General features: G+C 36.3%; 1 long non-coding RNA gene across 1 annotated transcript in view; it reads left to right on the forward strand.

Moving 5' to 3' along the window:
- Window positions 1-24,234, forward strand: part of LOC143679484 (uncharacterized) — a 263,205-nt gene extending 238,971 nt beyond the window's left edge. Inside the window, exon 4 of the long non-coding RNA XR_013173794.1 lies at window positions 24,152-24,234. This is a non-coding gene — a long non-coding RNA (uncharacterized LOC143679484). The remainder of the gene's footprint in view (window positions 1-24,151) is intronic.
- Window positions 24,235-24,526: the final 292 nt, after the last annotated feature.

The following is a 24,526-nucleotide window of genomic DNA, read 5'->3' on the forward strand; positions in this document are numbered from 1 at the left end:
GGGTGTTTGACAGCTTGCCCTGGATTCAGCAGTGTGTTACAAAGCAAATAGCTACTGGTTCTCTTGGTGAAATGAGACGAATAATCTGGTCTAGGTCTACCCAGGATATCTCTGTCGTTTTTAGCTTTCTGTGGAAGCTTGATCTATTTTCTGCGTGTCATCGTCTAATAAAATTTACATTAAGAATATATGTGTAAAAAGTGATATATTACCTGAGTAATTCAACAAGAAAATACTCAATGAAATAATTTTAGAGCCATGTGGGTGGCCATCAGGCAGATAAGTTTTATTTATATGACAGTCAAGATTTCTATCATGATAAGCAATATGAACCTTAAATAATATATTCTACACTTGTTAAGGCCAACAGTAGATATTTTTAAATATGCAATTACAGTCAGTAATAAAAGCTCCTATTCCAATTTTGTGTTTAGAAGAGTTAGCAAATATCAATATAGACAGTCTTGAGTTTCAGTTATTTTATATTCATCGTGGAATTACCAACACTGGGGAAGTGCTGGGAAATTAATGAAGAGTCAGATAAAAGAAATGGAAGAAAATATATTTAGCAGACTCAATTTCTAGAGAGTTTTTTTTTAATATAAATCACATACTTAGTAAAATTATTTCTGCTATGCTGTAAAAAATGCTTCCTCAAATCAAACAAACAAAACATGTCCTATTTTGTAATATAATACACTTAAAAGAATAGGGATAATCACAAAATTAGGATTAGGGCCAAACCCCATTTAATTTATGCAATTTCGTAACAGGCACAAACAGCTAGGATTCAATCTTAGTAGAAATACTAGTGCCATTAAAAATGGTAAAATTCTAATTTAATAAATAAGTACTACAGTTACTGTAGGACTTTCCCTTTAAAAATCTGATGGTAATTGTAATTGGATAGCAGAGGGTGTAAGGGAAGTACGAGACTGATGAATTATGGCATTGAAGGCAAAATGTACAAAAATGAGATTCATGTAGTATAAAATTGCAAGAAAGAGTATGTGGCCAAACTGAGTCCAGAAAAAAGTCAAGATAGAGGACCCCAGCATTTGTCTGCAGCTTGCAGCTGGTTCAGCTGTTTTGTTATACTTCAGCATTCAGCTCTTGGAGTTTTGAGGCACAAACCATAAATCTAAAAACAGAAAAAAAGTCATGGCTTCAGTATTATAATGACTTTTGAACAAAAGCCTTTACAGAAAAATGAGCACTCGATGACAACTAAACCAATCTAATTTCTTAGGAAAAAGTAGAAAATAAAATTCATTATAAAAGTACTTACTGGAAATAAATTTCAAATTTGAAAATAAATTTAAAAAATTAGATATCATTTGGGGCCCTGCTGTTGCCATGAACTCATATTAAATAGTTAAGGTAAGCCTATGAGAAAGGCACAGTTGTCTCCATATTATAGGTGCTGAAAATATGACGCACAAAGTTAAATCCCAGCACTGCCAATTACTTGCCAAAGGACACACACAATGGAAGCTCTAGGGCTGAAACTCAAACGAGGTAAGCCTGGCTCTGGAGCCCATATCCCTCCTTAAACTCAGTGCCACACTGCCGTGCATCATTTCAGCTTCCACGAGCTAACACTGCAATCCCATCACAACCTCAAATTGCATAGCATTCTGAATTAATAGGAATATAATTTTTTTGCTATTCATCACTTATTTTCTAGAATAATATGTAAATGAAAGAGCATGTCTTTTAAAATGTGAAATGCGTTGGGGATTCAATACAAATATTTCTCATTGTAATTTTACAGTTAAAGTTTCATTTAGCATTTAAAAGCAAGTTCTAATTTAGTAGGTGAATAAATAATGTACCTTCTAGGGTGGTGCGATGGTGGCTCAGCAGCCTAGTCAAGGATGAAGACTTGACATTTCAGTAAAAAAACAGAGGATGCAGTGTTAATTGTTTTTCTATAAACTCATCCTTTTTAGTGATTTACTTTTACATTTAAATTGTATATCTGTATAAAATAGGAAGAAACATTCCCCTCTATTTAAAAAGATATTATATGGTGGGCAATGGTGGCTCAGTGTCAGAGTTTTCGCCTGCCATGCCGGAGACCCGGGTTCGATTCCCGGAACCTGCCCATGTCAAAAAAAGAAACATATTATAAAAGAGCACTGGACCAATGAGCATATATATATTTTTCATGTGCAACATGCAAATAAGCTCTTACAGTGATAGCTGCACTAAATACTGATCTCCTTGGGGTGGCAACTGTATTATTGTCATCTCACTGTAACCACTTGATTTGTACATGGTAGATATTTAATACATGTTGACTAAGATATAGAAACGTAGAATAGTGAATGCAAGAGTTGTCATCTACCTCTCCAGGAAGCAGGCTAAAATGCAAATACTCTGCATTCAGGCAGGGAATATGGCCTCGTTAACAGCAGATAACAGAGAGAATTTGGCAACTTCATTAATTGACTAAAGATAGCCAATATATATATATGCTCATTGGTCCAGTGCTCTTTTATAATATTTTTCTTTTTTTGACTACATAAACTATGACCCTTCATAAATGTGATTATAATATGTCAGCTTATCTCAGCATTCTACTCTGATGAAACAGAATTGAGCTATTCATAAACAAAAACAAAAATTAAAGAACTGCACTATATGTATTTGGTTTCAGATAAATCCATGATTTATTTAAATATTTAATTAATGTCAGTGAAATAGGGCATTTTTAAGTATAATCGATCTGAAATATCTCTAGGAATAGATTTTGTAAGCAACTCTGGCATAATCAGTATCCATAACATAGAAATGTACTGATTTTATGATAAATATTATACACTATGTATGGATTGTAATGAAACAAGATAAAGGAAATTTAACATTCAACTGATCAGCGGTGTGAAAAGCAATTAAGTATGGTTGCTATTACTCTTCAAATTCTGAGAGATGAACAAAATGTTTTACATTTTAAAATACTTTTGCTTTAGAAACTTTGCTGTGTTTTTGTTAAAGTTACGTTTTTAAGTCACATTTCAGGGATAGCCAGCTATTAAACTCAAAACCTCAATTCCACTGTTTTTAGCATCAGTAGCTGAAGTGTTGCAAGGTTCATCCAAAAAAAAATTAATAGGATATTATTATTTCAGCAGACTCACTGCAATGTAATAGGTTACTAAAAAATGTGTTTCTTTTAGTAGTAAGGGCTTCTTTTGTGTCCTTTCATTGAAACATGTAATTCTAAATGCCTAAAATACTTACCTCCAAACAAACCTATCCCAAATAGAGAGAGCACAGGAATTCAAATACTGATGTAGTTTGATTTGTAAAAGTAACCTCACCATATTTTAATCTCTTTAAAGAGATGAAATAATACATGTGTGTTTTGCATTAAGTGCATAACTACTAACCCTATGTCACAACATTACATGGCTTATGTTAGCCAACAGTTGATTCTCCCAGATAATTGCCTGTCACATCCACTGTGGGTCATTTCTTTTCTACTGTATAACTTAGATTTTCAGCCCTAATGAATATAGCTTAGAAGTGTACAGACTCCTAGAATTCTCTGTGCATTTAGGAGGCTGTTTACTGCATAATTCTACTTTGAATATGCAAAAGGTGGCTCCAAATCGATATATATCAAAGTATGCTCATTATCTTTAAAAACCTGAGTGTCCAGTTGCTACTACCTAATGACGGTACTACTGAATGATTTGGCATTATCTAACGATGCTTAGTTTTCTCTGGCATCCCCACGTCCATCATTCACTCCCTTTAAAAACTCTAAAATCTATCACCTTTGGTTGGCTACATAATTGGTAGAACTCAGAGCAAAACAAAAATGCAAAGCTCCTTGTTTAAGAATTACTAAGAATTTCTAGACTGTGACAATAAGGTATTAAACCAAGTAGAGAACTCTTCTGAGTGTGGGTTCCTGTGCAACTGCACAAATTGTATGTCCATGAAGCAAACCTTTCCATGACTTCTTATTTAGGGTCTCTGATACCACACAACTGTTGCCTTTCCTCCTTGAAATTGTTCTCTCTGCATTCATTTTCTGTAGTCTTATACCCATTTTCAGCCCCATAGACTATCCTCTACATCAGAATTTTTTAAACTTAGCACTACTGGCATTTGGGGCCAGATAGTTCTTTGTTGTGAGGTGACTATCCTGTACATTGTAGGATGGTTCGCAGCATTTCTGGTCTCTACCCATTAAATGGCAGTCACACCCTACCCCACTGCAAGTTGTGACAATCAAAATAGTTTCTAGATATTGGCACATGTCCCCTGGGGTCCCAGGTAGAAACTGTTGCTCTATAATACAGAATGCTTTCCAAAAATAGGGATGGTCACGTTATCTCCAAGATTAAAACCTTCAAAGATGTCCTTGTCACCTATAGGATAAATTCTAACTATTCATCATAATATCCAAGAGTTGTCATAAATTGGCTGTTGTATTGCTCACCAACTGTAACTCAAATTTAGCACATTTATCCCTCTTGAACTTCATATTCCATCCTTTTTAAATGAATTGGAGTTTTATTCACGTGCTTTTTAATATGTTTGTAACTGTACTTAAGGTAATCTCTCCAATTATACTCTTTTGCCATTTTTCTATACTCTCACCAGCATATTCTTGGTTTCTTGCTGTTAAGGTTAAGATAGAATATAATCTTCTGATGAAGTCTTACCTACCCTTACTCCATCTCTTACTGAAATTGCTGTTCTTTCATTTTTGTCCTGCATTATGCCTATAAGAATATTATATCAACATGCAAAGTTCCTAAATCTAGTACAATTAAGAGACCTTTAAGTTTGCATTCCTTCAAGACATTTTCACAAATTAAAAGAATGTGTCCATTTTCAGAAATATTACATTGAGGTAGTCCAATTTGCTTTAGGGCATATATTCATATATGGAAAGTTTCCAAATAGAAAAAACTTATGTCTATCATGTCACTCATAAATTGTTCTTAGGCTTGATTTTTACATGCCTTATTCAGTATACTAGCCTACATATTCTTGAAGGCTGGGAAACATTTCTTGTACATCTTTATATCTCTGACCCATAACATGCTAGTAACAAATACTAGTCATTTCATTAAATTGTTTGTTAAAAGTAAAACAGAAAGGAAGGAAGAAAGGTCAGAAGGGAGGGAGACAGAGAGGAGTAGAAGAAACGGAGGGGAGGAGGGTAGAAAAGAAAAATAAAGAAAAGGGAGAAAGAAAAATAATTATGTTTTAAATAAGAGCTCTTAGTCTCTCATACAGGCTGCAGATACATTTAAGAAATTCATTCTTGCACCTGAACATGTTCATATTCAATTATTTTTTATCGTCATTATAGTCATTTTCATCATGTTAATAAACATAACGATAAGGATATGTACTGGGTACTAAGTATTTCATGTACAATGTCCCCAAAGGTCCCAGATACTTCATGAATATCCAGTTTTTGAGATTTGAATATGCACTTTTTATTACTGTAAATTCTTATCGTTTGGTGGGTTAAGATCTATGCTTATTTACTAATGTGTATTATAACCTTTGTCAAAATAAGTTCTGGATTCAAGATATTATAAAAAAGAAACAGCTTTTAAAAACATCTATATCCAATTAAAAATATAATCCTAGGTTAATATAAGAACAGTAATACCAAATCAATCACACACGCGTAATTTTAGTAATACATAGAAGCGCTAGAGATAATGGTGGGAAGGCTATCAGGTAGAAATCAAGACAAAATTCTGTAGCTAATGGTCAAGCCCCCATGTATCTTATAAATGCTTGTTTGACATGTCCTTCACTGATGGGTTGACTGGCAATTCCAAATCACTATTCCTCATGATTACACTTTGATCATGAATTTAAATGACTTGAAGTCCATCTGTTCATGAAAGAGTAATTTACTGTCAAATCCAATAAATGACAAGGTATTCTTTTCCTTTACTTTTGACCTTGTTCTTGGCACAAAGGAAGTTGTTTCAAATATGACAATTTTTTCCCAGACAGCTGGATGATTGTTCACTGTAGCCAAATGAGAAATCTGTTGCAGGAAATAGGCTTGATGCACCAAATATTTTACCATTCTAAAATGTTCCTTTGAAAGCATACATTATTTCTGAAATTTTCCTTGGCTTTATTTAATTATTTCCTACATTTTTGCTCTATTAGTTTTTTGGTTTTTTTTTTTTTTACATGGGCAGGCACCGGGAATCAAACCCAGGTCCTCGGGCATAGCAGGCGAGCATTCTTGCCTGCTGAGCCACCGTGGCCCGCCCTGCTCTATTAGTTTTATGAAACATATACATCTTATCTCTGACTACTTTTTAATATAACTAGTGTTGCAAATGTTTTATTATTTTAAAATGAAGTTCACGATTTTTTTTGTCCTCCTGTCTCTTTAGGTCAAAGCATCTAGTGAGCTCTGACTTTAATTTAAAATTAAAAAGGCTTAATTTAGAAGGAGGGAGGAATTTTATCTGTCATCCTAGCTTGCAAGTTTTTTAAATATGGAGGCCATGTTTTAAATGCATTTTTATATTTCCTGTATATAGCACAACTAGTACGATTTCAATTTTTTCAAAAATCCATGAAAAAAATCATTGAAAGTACTTATAGAAGAATTATTATAACAATAATTCGTTATGTATAAACCATTTGGACATAAACAATCTTAATTATATTATCCTATAATCTCCATCTGAACATGTCATGGTAAGAATGTTAACTGTGCAATAACATTCTTACTTTTCAATTACATTTGTACAAAGCAATTATTGTACTTTGGACATTTAAAGGACACAATTTGCATAATATTTTTGCTGCAATATCCTTAAAACCTAATGTGTATTTGTTAATTTTATTTCTCTTCACATTAGTCAATGTATTTTAAAAAGCCAAAAGAAGTGTAGAATGCACAAGCTAGGTAATTATTCCCTAATCAAACAAAATACATAGAATTCCAAAAACTTAAGATCATTACTAGCTTCTTTCTTAAATTCTTTCTTCTTTCTTCCTTTCTCCCATGTTCCCTCCCTCCTTCCTTCCTCCCTTTCTTTCTTTCTCTATCTTGCCCTTCCTTGCTTCCTTCGTTCGTTCCTCCCTTCCTTTTTTTTCTTACTTTTCTTCTTTCTGCAAAGAAAAGTTAAGTGCCTAAAAATTAAATGTCTAATATGTTGTCATGGTCAGGTTCATGTGTCAACTTGGGCAGGTGGTGGTACCTGTTTGTCTGGTTGGGCAAAAGCCAGTCTGTCTTTTGCTATGAGGACATTTCATAGAATGTGATCGTGATCGCATTGGCTACATCCACAGCTGATTCCATTTGTAATCAGCCAAAGGGAGTGTCTTCTTTAATGAGTGATGCTTAATCTAATCACTGGAAGCCTTTTAAGGAGGATTCAGAAGAGACAGTCTCTCTTGCTTCATCAGCCGGCAAGCCTCTCCTGTGGAGTTCGTCCAGCCCCTCCATCGAAATTGTCAGCTTCACAGCCTGCCCTACAGATTTTGGACTCTACGTTCCCATGGTTATGTGAGGCACTTTTATAAATTTTATATTTATGAATATTTCCTGTTGATTCTGTTTCTCTAGAGAACCCTAACTAATACAACTTGGTGCCAGAAATGGTTCTTAAGAAACAGAATCTTTAAAAATAGGTTTTTATGAGTGGTTTTCTAAACTGACTGGATTCAAAGGCACTAAGGACTCTGATTCCTGTAATCAAAATGACATTGCCAATCCATGGAGTGATTTGGCAAAAGAGATAGGCAAAATATTTACCATTCAATTCTTCTAATGCTTTGCTTATATGAAGCCAGGCTCTGGGAGACAATGTTTTTGATACCTTTATGGAGTTTTCCACTTGAAGGGATTAGCCCTAGGGTGGTTAATCCAGTTTCACCAGATGAAACTGTGAATGAATACCCTGAAGCAAATGGCTTAGAAGATACTTCTAATTCTTTTCATGACTCACCCCCACTACCCCTCATTTTTTCCAGACCTGTAACTAGACTAAAGTAGCAACAGGCCCCTAAAGGTGAAGTGGAAAGTATCACACATGAGGAGGTACATTATATTCCAAAAGAACTGTCTGAGTTTTCCAATTTATACAGACAGAAATCAGGGGAATATGTGTGGCAATGGATTTTAAGGGTGTGGGATAATGGTGGGAGGAATATAAGGCTGGATCAGGCTGAATTTATTGATATGGGCCCACTAAAGCAGAGATCTGCATTTAATGTTATAGCTTGAGTGGTTAGAAAAGGCATTAACAGTCTGTTTGGATGGTTGGCTGAAACAAGGATCAAAAGGTGGCCGACATTACCTAAGGTTGAAATGCCAGAACTGCCCTGGTATAATGTAGATGAGGGGATCCAGAGGCTTAGAGAGATTGGAATTTTAGAGTGGATTTATCATGCAAAGCCTGCTCTTACACCCCAGAAATGTCTGGAAGATACCCCTTTTACCAATAAATTGTGAGACTAGTGCCATCATCCCTAAAGAGCTCTGTAGTTGCATTTCTCTGTAGGTCAGATATTACTGTGGGAACTGCTGTCACTGAGTTGGAATCCTTAAACACAATGGGGCTGATGGATCCCTTGTTGGCAGCAGCAGGGGGCAACACTTAATTGCCTAAAACAGGGTGGATGTGGCTATTATAATAGAGGGCAAACTCAAAGCAGGAGTCAAAATAATCTGATTTATAGAGATCTGTGGTGTTGGCTAGTAAATCATGGGGTACCTAGAAATAAAATAGATGAGCAGTCTACTAAATTTTTGTTTGAGCTGTATAAACAAAAGAGTTCTAGGTCAAGTGAACAGAATTCTAACTTGGATTACAAAAACACAGAATCACGGTCCTTAATCAATTTCCAGACTTGAGACAGTTTACAGGCCCAGAGCCACTTGAATGAAGGAGAGGACAGATTTCTTTGGGGGAGAACCCTGTTACACTGCCACAAATCTATACTGTTAATCTTCCTCCAAGCTTTCCCCAAGGGGACTGTCAGCCTTTTACCAGGGTAACTGTGCATTGGGGAAAAGGAAATGATCAAGTATTTCAGGGATTATTAGACACTGGTTCAGAAGTGACATTAATTCCAGGGTACCCAAAATTGGGGCTTATGGAGGTCAGGTAGTCGATGGAGTACTAGCTCAGGTCCATCTCACAGTGGGTCCAGTGGGGCCCCAGATCCATTCTGTAGTTATTTTGGAGTAAGGGTTATGATGGTGGGAAAAGCCAAGTGGACGCCACTAGAACTGCCCCTACCTAGGAAAGTAGTAAATCAGAAGCAATACCAGATTCCTGGAGGGATTGCAGAGATTACTGTACTCTTAAGAACTTGAAGGATGCAGGGGTCATGATTCCCACCACATCCCCATTCAACTCTCCTATTTGGCCTGTGCAGAAAGCAGATGGGTCTTGGAGGATGACAGTGCATCATAAGCTCAACCAGGTGGTAACTCCAATTGCAGCTGCTGTTGCAGATGTAGTATCATTGCTTGAGCAAACCAATACATCGCCTGGTATCTGGTGTGCAGCTATTGATCTGGCAAATGCTTTTTTCTCAATAGCTGTTAGTAAGGACCACCAGAAAACAGTTTACTTTCAGTTGGCAAGGTCAGCAATATACTTTCACTGTCTTACCTCAGGGGTATATCAACTCTCCAGCCCTATGTCATAATCTTGTCCGCAGGGAACTTGATTATTTCTCCCTCCCACAAGACATCACACTGGTCCATTATATTGATGATATCATGTTGATTGGTCCTAGTGAGAAAGAAGTAGCAACTACTCTAGACTTACTCATAAGGCATTTGTGTGTCACAGGATGGGAGATAAATCCAACAGAAATGCAGGGACCTTCCACCTCAGTGAAATTTCTAGGTGTTCAGTGATGAGGGGCATGTAGAAATATTCCTTCTAAGGTTGAAGGATAAGTTGCTGCATCTGGCCCCTCCTACAACCAAAAAAGATGCACAACGACTAGTTGGTCTCTTTGGATTCTGGCAAAAGTATTCCTCGTTTAGGTGTGCTACTCCTGCCCATTCATTGAGTGACAAGAAAAGCTGCTGATTTTGAGTGGGGTCCTGAATAATAGGAGACTCTGCGACAGGTCCAGGCTGCTGTGCAAGCTGCTCTGCAACTTGGACTATATGATCCAGCAGATCCAATGGTACTGGAAGTGTCAGTGGCAAATAGAGTTGCTGTTGGAGCCTTTCATACGTCCCTATATAAGAATCACAATGCAGACCCTTAGGATTTTAGAGCAAAGCCTTACCATCTGCTGCAGATAAGCATTCTCTTTTTGAGAAATAGCTTTTGGTATGCTACTGGGCCTTAGTAGAGATCAAACGCTTAACCTTGGGCCACCAAGTTACCATGAGACCTGAATTGCCTATCATGAGCTGGGAGTTGTCTGACCCAACAAACCATAAAGTTGGGTGTATGCAGCAGCACTCCATCATAGCATGGAAATGGTATATATGAGATAGGGCCAGAGCAAGTCCTGAAAGCAAAAGTAAATTACATGAGGAAGTGGCCCAAATGTCCATGGTCTCCATTCCTGACACATTACCTTCTCTTTCCCAGACCAGAGCTATGGCCTATTGGGAAGTTCCTTACAGTGAATTGACTGAGGAAGAGAAAACTCAGGCCTGGTTTATGATGGCTCAGCATGATATGCAGGTGCCACCTGAAAGTGGACAACTGCAGCACTACAACCCCTTGAAGGACTGTGGTGAAGGAAAACCCTCTTAGTGGGTAGAACTTCAAGAAGTGCACCTGGTTGTTCATTTTGCTTGGAAGGAGAACTGGCCAGAGGTGCATTTGTATACTGACTCATGGGCTGTTGCTAATGGTTTGGCTGGAAGGTCAGGAACTTAGAAATACCATAATTTGAAAATTGGTAACAAATAGGTCCGGGAAAGAGGTATGTGGATAGACCTTTCTGAGTGGGCTAAAAACATGAAGATATTTGTGTCTCATGTGAATGTGCACCAGAGGGAGACTTCAGCAGAGGAAGGTTTTAATAATCAAGTGGATAAGATGGCCCATTCTGTGGATACCAGTCAGCTTCTTTCCCTAGCAACTCCTGTCATTGCCCAGTGGGCTCATGAACAGAGTGGTCATGGTGGTAGGGATAGAGGTTATGCATGGGCTCAGCGACGCGATCTTCCACTCACCAAGACTGACCTGGCTACAGCCACTGCTGAGTGCCCAGTCTGCCAGCAGCAAAGACTCACACCCATTCCCTGATATAGCACCATTCCCCGAGGTGACCAGCTGGCTACATGGAGGCAGGTTGGTTACATTGGACCACTCCCTTCCTGGAAGGGGCAGTAATGTGTTCTAACTGGAATAGACACATACTCTAGATATGTTGTTTGCTTTCCCTGAATGCAATGCTTCTGCCAAAACTACCATCCGTGGGCTTACAGAACATCTTATCTATCGTCATGGTGTTCCACACAGCATTGCATCTGATCAGGAACACACTTCACAGCAAATGAAGTATGGGAATGGGCATATGCTCATGGAATTTTCTGGTATTACCATATTCCCCATCAGCTAGAAGCAGCTGGATTGATAGAATGGTGGAGCGGCCTTTTGAAAATTCAATTATGGTGCCAACTAGGTGGCAATACCTTGAAGGGCTGGGGCAATGTTCTCCAGGTAGCTGTGTATACTCTGAATCAGCATCTGCTGTATGGTGCTATTTCTCCCATAGCCAGGATCCATGGTTCCAGTAACCAAGGGGTGGTAATGGGAGTGGCACCACTCACTATTACCCCTAGTGATCCACTAGGAAAATTTTTGCTTCCTGTCCCTGTGACCCTAAGCTCTGTTGGTCTACAGGTTTTAGTTCCAAAAGGGGGAGTGCTTCCACCAGAAGAAACAATAATGATTCCATTGAACTGGAATCTAAGACTGTCACCTGGACACTTTGGGCTACTCATGCCCCTGGATCAACAAGCCAAGAAGGGGATTACCTTACTGGCTGGGGTGATTGATCCTGACTATCAGGGGGAAATAGGACTGCAACTAAACAATGAAGGTAAAGAAGAGTTTTCCTGGAATATAGGAGATCCCCTAGGGCGTCTTTTATTACTACCATGCCCTGTGATTAAAATCAATGGAAAACTGCAACAATCCAATCAAGGTAGGGCTAACAATGGCTCTGAAACGTCAGGAATGAAGGTTTGGGTCACCCCACGAGGCAAAGAACTACATCCAGCTGAAGTGCTTGCTGAGGGTAAAGGGAACATGTAATGGGTAGTAGAAGAAGGTAGTGATAAAAATGAACTACAACCATGTGATCAGTTACAGAATCAAGGACTGTAATGCTGTTTTGTTCATGTTATACTATTTAAGTTGTAAGATATCAAGTTTAAGAATGAATATTACCCAAGGACTTGCACCTTATTCTGGAGAGATTTAATGTGTTTCTGGTTATATGCAGGACAGTTGAGTATTGTTAGGAGAGAAAAAAAATTGTCTTTTATTATTTCCTATTTAGAAATTAGGTATGGTTCAAGGTGATGAGTATAGCTGCCAAGTTGACAAGGGGTGGACTGTCATGGTCAGGTTCATGTGTCCACTTGGCCAGGTGGTGATACCTGTTTTGTTAGGTTGGGCAAGTGCTTGCCTGTCTTTTGCTATGAGGACATTTTGTAGAATTAAATCATGATCACATCAGCTACATCCACAGCTGATTCTATTTGTATTCAGCCAAGGGGAGGGTCTTCTTTAATGAGTGATGCTTAATCTAATCACTGGAAGCCTTTTAAGAAAAATTCAGAAAAGACAGGTCCTCTTCCTGTTTTGGCTGGTAAGACTCACCTGTGGAGTTCGTCCAGCCCCTCTATTGAAATTGTTAGCATCACAGCCTACCCTGCAAATTTTGAACTCTGCATTCCCGAGGCTGTGTGAGACACTTTTATAAATTTTATATTTTGGAATATTTCCTATTGATTTTGCTTCTCTGAAGAGTCCTAACTAATACATATGTGCCAAGCATTTTGCTATGTGTTAGATGATTCTAAAATACTCACTATCTTTTAAGATTATATACCCTAGGGGATATTGAAGAAATTTACATCTTCATTTTCAAGAAGATTATAAATTAGTCCTAGAGAACAACTAAACACTCAATTATGTGACTCGTATAAATAATACAGTATTTATTCCAATAAGAAAGAAATCGGTACTACCTGAAATAACTGGAAATTGCTGTAAGGAGGGGGTCAAATTAAAATAGATCTTGAAGGCTGGCTTGGATTTGAGAAAATGGAGAGGGCAGGGAAGAAAACTAAAGGTCCTAACTGAAACAGGAGAAACACATTAGAATATGAGTGACAGTAGTTTTTAAACAGTTATTAGAGCAAGAAACATAACCCTGAGGGACACTGGATCCTAGATACCAGGGTCTAAAAATACAATAGTCAGTTCTAGAACTTAGAGTGAAGTAATAAAAATTGAGTTTTTCCTGTATGAGGAATACGCTGTATTCAATGAAAGCTATTAGAGTCAAGGAGAATAGCTGGGAGGTTATGATAAATGAATAAAACCTAGAAATATTGTAAAGGAAAAAACAATTGGTCTTATAAACAAACTAGTAAGATTTTTTTTCCGTGCACATGGCTGTGTAAGTCAGCATTTTCTTCTTTTTCTGGAAACCAATCAAGAGCATCACGGATGACAAAAGTGTCTGTGATCTTCATTTTTGTAAGAATGAACTAAAAGTTATTCTCTGTAGACTCAAAATACAGGTAAGCTGCTAAAGTAGAAGTACAGAAAAAAAATGCAGAATAAATAAAAGACTTATCAGGAGTAGCTATGGCAATGTAGATGGTGGTTAAAGCCACAGGACAGAGTGAGATCCTAAATAATTTTTTAAAATTTTGTTTGTATTTTTAATAAATAAGTACAGGGCCCCTCTCAAAAAGCCCAGAAAAAAAAAATGGAGAGCAAACTCAGGAATACAATATATATTTGTCTTATTTACAGCAGTACTAGATGGGGAGCCAGGGCCTGGATGGTTCAAAGTGCCAAGATTTTTTAGGTTCAGAAATAGATAGGGATGGGGCTTCACCAGGAGTCTCACATATGAAACAAATTTTCATGAAGCAAGTTTTAAAATTACCCCAATGTTTGGATCGCCATTTGTTAAAAATATAGAGACCAATCATAGTATAAACAGCATTATGGATTTGTAAGGGAAGAACTTAACATTTTTATTTCAACTGGGTCTGATACAGTTCTATGCAGAAAAATCAATGAGAGCCAGCTGCCTAGGCTTTTCCTGATATACAGAAAGTAAATGAGCTGCCTGATCTGTCAGGACCTAACTCTAGTCTCTGGTAAGCTGTTAACCTCTCTAAGTCTCATTTTTCTTATAGCTAAGGAAAGGAGTTTACCACAATGCTTCTCCTTTCTCTGAGAGTCTAATACTCCTACCCTCTGACTGCTCATTAGCATCTGCTTAAAGTACAGGATGAGTGGAATTTTATTGCTTTAGGATACAACTACTGTGATCTTTAAACTAGATTTACATGTTAATTTATCTCCGTTTGGAGGAAATTTTTTAAATTTAAAATTTAAAAGGAGCAGCACAAATACAGGATTCTTCACAATTCTTCCCTATGACAGGTAAAGTAATATTTGGTAATATTTATATCTATTACATTATATTTAATGTCTTCTAAGATTAGGCCCCACAAATAATATTTATTAATTATAAAACAAAACTTTTTATTCAATAAAATGTCAGATTTTTATTCCAAAGTTTCCACTACTTTATGATGCAAATTTAAAATAATATTTGTAATTTTTGTGCAATTCAATTTATTGGATTTAGGATTTTGTAAGGGAGAATAGGTATCTGTCCTTTGCATATTTGATAATTGACATCTTGTTTCTAATCTATTATTTGTTTTACATTTTAAATTGAGGGGAGGAGTGGGACTAGCTAGCATGCACTAGTTAGTGTTTACTGAGCACGGCACTTCAATTACTAATTTCAATATGAGTGAAGCATAGCTATTATCCATGTTCAAAGAAGGAAAATGAGAACTTTAATAACATGGACAAATTTATGCAATTTAGCTCTCAGATCTGAGAACAGGCTATCTCTGTTACCCTCACATCATGCCTTAGTGCAGCAACATTATCTTATTCAAATCTTGTCTTTTATACATTGTTTATGACAGATCACATCAAATGATGGCTACTTAAAATGTTATTAATTAATTCCAGGTTGCCACAGATACTTTTCTGTCTCTAGGACACCATATTGTATTTAGTTGTCAGGTCTCCTGAGGCTTCTTTTACTGGACAATTTCTCAGACATTCTTTGTTTTTGATGACCTTGACAGTTTTGAGGTTTGCAGACGTATTTTTAGAGTGTCCCTCCAGTGGGATGTGTCTGATGTTTTCCTTATGATTATGCTGAGGTTACGGATTTGGGGGAATAAGACTATGGGGGTAAGGCTCCATTCTCGTCACATTGCATGAAGGGTGCACACTATGGAAATGACTTATCAGTGTTGAGGTTGACCTCGATGACCTGGCTGAGCTAGTGTTTGTCAGCTTTTTCCACATAGGTATTTTAAAAGGAAGTTCTACTAAACCTTTAAGGAACAGATTCGATTTTTGTAAACTTTTCGAGAGAACTGAAAATAGCTAATGTTCCCCAAATTCATTTTACTAGACCAATGAAATTTTGGCACCCATAGCAGAGAAGTCTGCAGGAAAAAAAGGAAATTGACAGTATAGATTGTTCTTTAGCAACATATAAACAAAAATCTGTAATTAAGTTTTATCAGAATAAAACTAGAAATTTACAAAATAAAACAATATATGGAAGAAGTTTCGTCTCACAGGAAAGCAAACATAGTATAACAAAATTTCTATTATGAAGTATTACATCAATAGATAAGAAAGAAAATTATTAACAAGTTCATTTTTATGTCTGGCATGCGAAGTTTCATATTTTACGCCAAAAGATTATAGAATGCCAATTTTTCAGAAACACTTTTATATAGTCAGGAATAAATTTATGGACAAGTAAATCACAAAATTTATAAAGTTTTAGTGAGAATCTGTCTTCTTTGTGCTACTTTATCCATCAATCCTATGGAAAGTCAGAGCAGTTTCAATGAATGGATATTTGCTTCTCACTAATTTCAGGATGACTAACATAATTTTGTGATTCAGATTCAAGAACACCTTAAAAATATTACAATTTCATTTAGTTTCTTTAAAAAGCTAAGTGCTACATGTAGCGGGGCCACAATGCTTATGAACTGGACAATCCCAGGTGGTGCTATGTCACATGAATGTAACCTATACAACTGTACACTGTTGTCTGCACAGCATAAAGTTTCTTATATTTAGAATATTGAAGATACACATTGCAAATTATATTGAAGATGTTATTAATAATATAATTAGAAAATCACATTAATGCATTTAATTGTTTAGTATATGAAAACATAATTAAAATTACACACAATATGTATTTGTCAGTTCCCTATCTCTTGCCAGAAGTTTTTAAGGATGGTTACAATAATGTAAACATGTACAGATATTTTAAAAATCTACATATATGAATTAAAATAATGGAAAGATGAAAATATACTAACTGATTATTGTAAAGAGTCTATGACGGATGGCATAATCTCTCCTCTGTTTCCTAACAAGCAATATAAGATAAAAAAGCCTTCCTTTCCTCTGAAAAGTGGAAAGACATCAGTTTTTTCAAGGGAAGACAAAATTCACTATATTATCAATTCTAAAATAATTTCCTCATATGAACCTTTATTTGAGGTATTGGAAGACACCTTGTGCAAATGCGTTTGTCATTGAATAACCACAATCTTTGAAACATATATGAAACAAAATTTAGGTAGCTGTATCATCTGACATTCTAGCAATTCTTTTTGGATATTGCTTTCAATAACCTCACATATGGATGAAGTATAGACTATTTAGAAAAATAAATGGGGAAATTGTTCTTTGGAATATCTTAAATGAAATTTTTTCAACATGAGTTTTTGAGTTGGATATCAAACAATTTGATGACATACTTTGACTTGACCTAGAGTGTATATACTCTGTCATACTTAGAGAGAGTCAGTGCTCTTTAAAAATTAGATGATTTCACAGTAGAGTCGACAATTCGTTTTGAAACTTGAGAAGCTCAACCATGTATTTTTATTTTCTTGAAATGGATAGCCACATCATTTCCACAGGGATTGAATCACTCATGTTCCTTTGGGCAAAACAAGTTGGCTTGTCTTTTTTTTTTTTTTTTTCCCCTCAAAAAGTCATTTTTTATTTTACTTCAGCATTTGAACAGAGTTGAGAAAAATCCTACAGTTTTGCACCCATAGCACAGGGGATTTCATTACAAAACTCGAACCTCAGTGATATTCCATAAAAAGTATTTCATGACTGCATAGCATAGTCTCCCAATGTGGCCACTAGGATAATTTTAACAGTGAATGAACCTCATATTTGAATGAATTTGGATAAATTGACTTAATATGCTGTGCAAGACAGTGGTCTGAATGGTGATAAAAATGAGAATTAGTTTGATAACAGAACTATAGGACACTCTTGGTTTGAGAATATAAAATGGCACCATTAAGTAGTAAGGGCTCCTATCTCCCTGTTGACTCGCAGAGGAAATTATTCATTCAGTTCCTCTCTTAACAGACTCAGATTATTATGGTGTAGATTAAAAATAATGATCTTAAAACACTAGTTTGCAATATATTGCTTGAGATTTTGATCTTATCTGTCAGTAGACTACTCATGGTAAATTTAATTCTTAGAAACATACTGAAATACACATTTTATAGAAGCAGTGAAAGCCAGGACATTTGGCCATAGCGTCTTTCTCTCACAAACAAAGGTCAGTGATAAAGTTATTATTTAAATGACACAGTTTTTTGTTGTTCTTGGCCAATTTCTCCATGAAGGCTTACATAGAGGTCAATGACATGGTGGTGGTAACTGGAATTCTGTGGATCCTGGTGTGAGAAATTGAGTTGAAGTTGTTAAAAATAAACAGGCATAAACATTATTGAGTTAATATCAAACAAGCCCATAATTTTCCGTAAATAAAGTGTTGCTCCTTCTGAAATTGAGGCAGATTGCAGTTCGATTCAATTTAGAGGGTACGAAAGGGTACTGAGTGTGAGGTGTTAATTAAACTTTGGTGCCCACCATTCTAAACAGACTTCAAGCTGTTCTGGCTGTCCTTTCTAATAAAAGCTGGAGGAAAAAGACCTTCATTTCCCAAAGGTAGGACAGCACTTCCAGTCTCCATCTGTCAATAATGCTTTGTGATCCGATATGTGAGCAAGCCATTCTCAAATGGCTTTTAAAGCAACTCTTAGAAGTTGTTTGAACATTAGAAGACTGCTTAGAGAGCTAATAAGGACCTTGAACCACTTCACCTTTATCTACTGAGCTTTTCAGACATAAATGGTGGCATTTAAGACAACTAAGTAGAGGAACTGAATAATGGACAGAAACACATACCCATCTTAAGAATGAATAATTGGAAATATAAGTAAACTGGTATACGGTATAAAAAAATGCTTATAGATGAGTCTGGCTAGATGGTTCCTTTAACTTTCAGATGATTATGCTTAAATGCAAAATTATATGGAAATGATACCCCTGATAATACGCATATTACACATTTATTATATCTTAGTCACTATTCTGTGCACACTTTATACATTCTTTTATTTAATTCTCACATATGTGCACAAAGCAGAAATGTTTGATATAGGTTCTATTATTCCTTATTTCAGAGGTGAGGAAACTGAATTCCAAAGAGGTAAAAAACCTTATTCAACTTTCCAAGCCTAGTATGCAGAGGTCACACAGGACTGTCTATGGGTAGACTTTTGAAAACATGAGAACAAATGCTAGCCTTTACATTTCTCTCACCATTGCAATGCTATTTGTTCAATGAAGAAAGTATCTGCGGTTTGAATGACTGTCTAACGAAGGCAATATCTTTAAACAATTTGGTCATACTTTGGTGAGATGAACAGTGTGTTAAGATCAGTGCAACCAACTCAAAGTAGAGTTCAATAAAAAATAAAGAGGAATAAATTCCTGGGTTAGAGAGATCAGAATTTATTTCCCTCTCGAAAAGTAAAATTAATGTTTCCAGACTAACACTCCCACTTTTTTCCTTCTGTAGTCTTAAAATAAAAAGAGTCCATTTCTGCGATAATATTACAAGATCCAACTCTCCTATCAGCAAAAATAGTTCAATACCAGTGGAGAAGGACCTAATAACTAATAAGTTGGTTGATTCAATTATGGATTCAAGGGTTCATCTAAACGATGTCCTACGTGTCACAAAGTCAGGAATGCAAAGCTATTGCTTCCCTTCAAGGGAAACAAACATACAAATGGAAAATTACAACTTTGCAAGAGAATTGTTTAAATCAGGATACATAGCAAGGGGATGGGAATATAAAGAAAGTCTGTTTCACTCTAGAAGAGCACACTACATTGTTTGGAACATAGGATTAGAGAGCCTGTTAGGTATGGGGATATAATCATGTATCCTTTTCAGTTGCTGCTAATCTTTACTGAATAGGATAAAACATCTGATCTGAAACATGACAAGTAGACATGAGCTGAGGATTTCTAAAATTCTAAGAGAAAAAGTTGGAAAGCAAGGTGAACTTGTGGTAAATAATTATTTGGAATGCATGTTTATTTACATAAGTGATATCTTCTATACATTTATAGAAAGGATGCTTAGCTACACTTTTTCCATTATTTTTTTTTGCACGCATAGGACTGATGAAACACACACATATAGATACCCACACATGCACACATACACCTGCTGATGTTGACTGTAGTTTGGAGAAAATTGGGATAGAGAGAGGTGCATAGCAGGACTGACTAAGCACCTTCATTTTTCCACATCTTTGCAATTATACTCCAACCATTCAGAACTCCTCACAGTTCCCTGCAAAGCATCAAGTGCCATCCTGCATCCCTACCTGCTCTGCAAATAAGTCACCTTCAGCTTTTGTCTTGCTGTTCCTTCAGAATGTGCTCCAGTATCATTCCTCCAGAGATCCTCCTTCTCTGACCCCATATCTGGATTCAGGGGTATGCTCATATCACCCTGCCCTTTTCTCTATTTCACATATTAACATTTTTTGAATATGCCTATTGAGTTGTCCCTTGATGTCTTATTCATTTTTTTTATTTTCCAGGGCCTAAAGCAGGGCAGGGTGCATAGGACTTGGCAACATACATTTACAGGCTGAATAACAAAACATCTGCAGCAGATTTTATAAAAGGGATACTTATATTATTTGAAACATTCAAACAGGTTATCTAAAGTCTTTCCTCTCTAAATGTCCATACCATTTTTAAAACCATTGCTGTAGTATTACATAATCACAAGCTATGAAAGTGGGGAGGGAATTTGGAGATTGACTTGTTCAACCATTTACTTCAGAAATAATAAGGAAACAAGGGCAGAAAAGGTTAAATCATATATCCAAGGACTCTTAGATGTTGGTACTATGACAAAGACTAGAATCCTTGTCTCCTAATTTCTGTTATGAGCCTCTTTCATTTGATCTACATTATTGCTGACTTAGAACACAGTATTTGAAAGCATGGTGGGGCTTTCAGTGATGTCTGCACTATTATGCTTGTTGTGTAGTGTTGTATAAACAGTAGACACCGAATAAATATTTGCTGATTTAAACAACTCGTAACTTCTTTTGATTAATTTTCAAATTTTTAAAAATATATAACAACAAACAAATGCAAACATTCTTAACTTATGATTATTCCATTCTACATATATAATCAGTAATTCACAATATCATCACATAGCTGCATATTTGTCATCATGATCATAACTCATAACTTCTATGTGTAAGACCTCATTTCCTATATCTCTTAGAAAGCCCTGAATTTATAGTTAATAGCAATGGGGGAAGTTATATAGAGATTATTGGTTTAAGAATGAAAATAGGGTTTGTGCATCCACATTTAATCAGTGTCTTCTCGTAATAATTTATGTCACAGAGCAAGGCTGAAATAGACTTCAGCTCACAACTATTTAAAGATAGAAAGTCTGTTTCTTCTCTGTCATTGCAAACTCTCTTAAGGATAGCAAAACTGAATTCATAGTATAGTCCTATACACATTTGAAAACTATCTGAAATGAGTTGCGATATTAAATAAAACAAAGACAGATATCATAGATCTGGAAGTGTTTTTGTATTCATAATAGTTTTTAAAAGGTCACTATTTTAGTATCTTGGCTGCTAAAACAAATACCATGCAATGGGTTGGCTTAAACATCAGGAATTTAGTGCCTTGCCATTTGAGGCTAGGAGAAGCCTAAAATCAAAGTGTCAAAAGGTGATGCTTTCTCCCAGAAGAATGAGAAAGCTGGGAGAGCTAGGGCTGCAGGCTGGTGATCCTTGGTCCTTGGCTTTTCTGTCATGGCAATGCACATGGAGAATTATCTTGGCTTCCTTAATTTCCATTGATTTCTGTGACTTTCTCCTTGTGTCTCTGAATCAAAAGGTCCTACGTACATGGATTCACACTCACAGTTATGGATTAAGGTTAAGAAAATGTTTCTCTGGGTTTCATAGCTCCAAAAAACACAACCATTTTCTCTAAAATTGAGAAAGACTATTCAACCTATTCTTTTTCTTCCTCAGACCATAAGATATGTTAGGGATTATTTTTAATTAAAGGTAAGAGAGATGAATAGATATTAAATGGTCCTATAAAAGAGACCTACAAAATATTAAATGAATATTTATTATCTTTTCCTGATATAATAAATCAATTTGTATTTAATAGCAGATTGTATGGAATTCAAACTTTTATTTATGAGATAGCTGAACATTATATTGAATTTCAACGGTATTTTCTATCCATCCCCTTCTTGTACATGAACATGAATGACTATAACCCTAGTACATCTATGTGAACAGAAGAGAGAATATTCTGAGAAGAGAGGAAATATGAATCATAATAAAGGAAGCATGATCTGGTAGGACAACGTGCTTGATCTTACACTGACTGTGGTGAATTGGAGCAGTTTACCCTAGAACAACTTGTTCTTAAACGTAATCCATTCACGTGATCATGAGCCTCTTGTAGATAGGACCTTTTCATGTGGTTAATTCAGTTAAGGTGTGAACCACCTTAATCAAGATGGTTCTTAATCTGTTGGCCTTTATACGCAGAATGAATTTCAGCCACACAGGGAAAGCCACAGGTAGCAGCTAGAAGCTGGAAGTTAATAGAACCCAGAAAAAAAAAGAAGAATCCAGAAGAGGCTGCTATGTGCATTGCCATATGACAGAAAAGCCAAGGACCAAAGATCACTGACAGGCAACCCCAGAATGCTGGAATCTTCTGGGAGAAAGCATCATGTTTATGATGGCTTGAATTGGTATTTCTCCAACCTCAAAAGCATGAGCCAATAAATTTTGATTGCTTAAGCAACCCATTGCATGGTATTGATTTAATAGCTGGGAAACCAAAAACACTGAACTTTCTATTCAGCATCTTCTGCTCTTGACCACTGCTGAGAAGTAACTTTTTTGTGTGTGCAGTCATTGCTATACCATATTTAAAAAAGAAAAAAAAAAAGGGTTGTAGTTACTGAAAGTCTTAAATCCAATCTGATTACATACTTTAACCTTCGAAGTGACATAAGAACCCTTCTATTAATATGTGAGCATAAAAAATTAGGGCTGTTGTTTATTTAAAGGCATATAAGGAACTCAGCTTGGTCCTCTAGATGCTATGGGCTTGACAGGGAACATACAACATTTGTAGACCTCCCAATCACATGAGAGAAGAGGCTATTTCGTATAATGAGAGATTAAGATGAAAGGAGAGAGATTTTATGAATGAGAAGCTTCTTTATGATGTTGCCGCAGACCAGTAAGAGATGGAGATCAGCAGCCCTGCCAGCATGATGACCCCTCTTCCTGAAGCTGCCCACCACTCCGCCCTCAATGGACACCAAGCCCTGGGGGTAAAGGGTGGGCCTTACTCTTAGCCTGGATTTGGAAAGCTGTGTGGAAGTGAGAATCAGAGACAAGTTATAAAGGAAGGATCAGAAACAGGTACTCTGCAAACTAAACTCATTTATTAGTTTTCCCGTACTTCCTTTGATGGACATTAAAGTGGAACATGCATCTGTGGGGATCAGGTTGACGGTAGAAGTGGTCATCCAGTTCAGAACAGCAGGGAAGAAAAGGAAGCTCCGGAGGAACACGTTGAAGTCATTGTTTACTACTCTTTTACTATTCATAAGTACACCATCCAAGGCTGAAAACCTGGAGGTCTTTTAATGCATTTATACTGAGAGAAAAACATAATACTCAGAGTCAAGACAGTAAAAACAAGTTAATTGATTGGCAGGAAGTTTAAGAAAAAGCTGAGTAATTAGGGAATATCAAGGAGCTGTAGGTTCTGGTAAGCTATTTCATAGAAATGTTACAATTTTATGAATATTTATTAACAAAAAAATTACTTTAGTAAAGTTCTTTTGCAAATATCTATATGTTAGATCACAGTGAAGTACAGGTATAGTATAAACAGTATTTGATGCAAAATGAGACCCCAAGTGCAGAGCTACAGGGTGACATAAATGTTAATCTGTTCCTTCCTCGCCAGAATAGGTGATTTTGTTTCAGTGAAAAATAAAAGATGCAGGAATATTTTGGCAGCACATTTTTTTTCAATCATCTTTTTCCTTCTGACTTAGATTCCAAGTAGCTTCTATCCTCTTAGTTGGGGGCTAGCATGAACAAGAGGTATGACAATGAATTCACAAAAATCCTTCCAGGGCAGTGTTTTGAAAATGCAAAGGAAAGGAGTGCATATATAAATGGAAGCATATTTTAGTGCAGAAAGCATAGGCTTTGGATTCTGATGGATCAGGATTTGAATTCCATCACTTCCTTGCTGTGTGATCTTAAGAAAATTACTTATTCTCCCTGTATTTGCAGCTTTTGTCTTTAAGATGAGTATAATAATATCAGCTTCCCTTTTCATTAGCTTCCCCTTCCCTTCCCCTTCCAAGAATAGTTACTGAAAATCTGTTCTCTTTCTAGGCATTTTGCTGGCTGTTTAAAGATACAATGTTGCACAAAACTGATGATGTTATCTGGCCTGCAGGAGATTTCAGGCAAGTGAGGCTGTCATAAGATGAAATGAGACAGTATATGAAGTGAGCTCATTTAAAGTTGCTCAATAAGTATTTAGATTTTTCCTTCTTATAAAGACTCTATGAATCTCTTGAGATATTTTATATAAAAGGTTCAAAATGTACAACTATTCAGAGGCTAGGAGAGAAGGATCAATGGATTAATGCTTTTCAAAATATAGAAAGTTTAACACATTCAATTCTTTGTCTTTAAACAATTTTGCTTTGTTGCTAATTCATAGATGAATGATTATACATGGGAAAAATTAGCATCCACTCTCTG

This window comes from Tamandua tetradactyla, chromosome 4 (genome assembly GCF_023851605.1).
Source record: "Tamandua tetradactyla isolate mTamTet1 chromosome 4, mTamTet1.pri, whole genome shotgun sequence".
Lineage (NCBI taxonomy): Eukaryota > Metazoa > Chordata > Mammalia > Pilosa > Myrmecophagidae > Tamandua > Tamandua tetradactyla.